This window comes from Artibeus jamaicensis, unplaced genomic scaffold (assembly GCF_021234435.1).
Source record: "Artibeus jamaicensis isolate MK-2021 breed Jamaican fruit bat unplaced genomic scaffold, CSHL_Jam_final contig_685, whole genome shotgun sequence".
Lineage (NCBI taxonomy): Eukaryota > Metazoa > Chordata > Mammalia > Chiroptera > Phyllostomidae > Artibeus > Artibeus jamaicensis.
This window is the reverse complement of record NW_026521924.1, coordinates 15,014,914-15,016,261: the sequence shown is the minus strand read 5'-3', so window position 1 is coordinate 15,016,261 and position 1,348 is coordinate 15,014,914. Positions and strand designations below refer to the sequence as shown.

At 48.7% G+C, this 1,348-nt stretch overlaps 1 pseudogene; it reads left to right on the top strand.

Annotated features, from left to right (window-relative positions):
* Positions 1-330: 330 nt before the first annotated feature.
* Positions 331-956, top strand: LOC119047808 (GTP-binding nuclear protein Ran-like; annotated as a pseudogene).
* The last annotated feature ends 392 nt before the right edge of the window (positions 957-1,348 follow it).

Genomic DNA, 1,348 nt, shown 5'->3' with positions numbered 1-1,348 from the left:
GTGGCAAACTCCTGGTCATTCTTCCAAACCCAACTCAAATCTATCTTCCACGGGAAACTTTCACTTCCCTCTCAGCCTAATGCCCTCTCTGACTGTAATTCAACAGATTTTTGTACATGTTTTCATTTACAGAAATTATAAGGTATTAAATATTTTATGGTTTGTCTTTCCCTTTCATTAGACCTGAGGGCTAAGACTATCTGATTCATCTTTGTTTTCCCCATAGCAAATAACGCAGCTCTTGATATTTTAGGGACAGACAATAAACACTAATAAAATAAACAAACGAAGTCAGACGGGCCAGGAGATGCTTCTGGAGGTCACATCACCATGGCTGCCCAAGGAGAACCCCCCCATTCAGTTCACACTCGTGTTGGTTGGTGACAGTGGGCCTGGGAAAACCGCATTCCTGACACTCCATCTGACGGGTGAATTTGAGAAAAAGTACGTAGTCCCCGTGGGCATGGAGGTCCACCCCCTGATGTTCCACACCGACTGAGGGCCCATCAAGTTCAACACTGGGACGCAGCAGGCCAGGAGAAGTTTGGTGGGCTGCGGCTCGGCTATTACGTCTGAGTCCAGTGTGCTGTTACAATGTCCGATGTCGCTTTGAGAGTTACTTACAAGAACGTGCCTAACTGGCACAGAGATCTGGTATGAGTGTGGGAAACCCCCCCATCGTGCTGTGTGGCAGCAAAGTGGATGTTCAGAACAGGAAAGTTAAGGCAAAATCAATCATCTTCCACCGAAAGAAGAATCTTCAGCACTAGACATGTCTGCCAAAAGTCACGACAACTTGAAAAGCCTCCCTCTGGCTCGCTAGAAAACTAACTGGAGACCCTCACTTAGAGCCTGTCACCATGCCTGCTCTTGCCCCACCGGAGGTTGTCACGGACCCGCAGCGTGAGCGCAACCTCAAGGTGGCTCAGACCACCGTTCTCCCTGGTGAGGACTGAGGACGATGACCCGCGAGGAAGGGAGGCTGGAGTCCAACGTCAGAGTCTAGTTTTATAGACAACCGTCCCGTGATGTCAGGGGTGCAGCCTGTTCGCCACTTCATTGTATAGCTAAGCAGAACCTGTGCTTGATCGTTGGGACGCTGATAGAGATCAATGGGCTTCGGAGTGAGTGAGGCAGTTCAAAAATGCCTTCCTTCGTTGGACCTGCATACTTAGCTGTCCTGGAACGCAGCAGGTGTTTCATTACTGAGTTTCAACTCTAAGGCCGCTGCAGCCGCATCACACTCCTCGGTGGGGAGACCTTGTTTGTTCCTGTCATTCCCATTCCTTTTCTCATAGGATCAGAATGCAGTTGTATTTCACATATCCAAAAAATAATAGGAATAAAC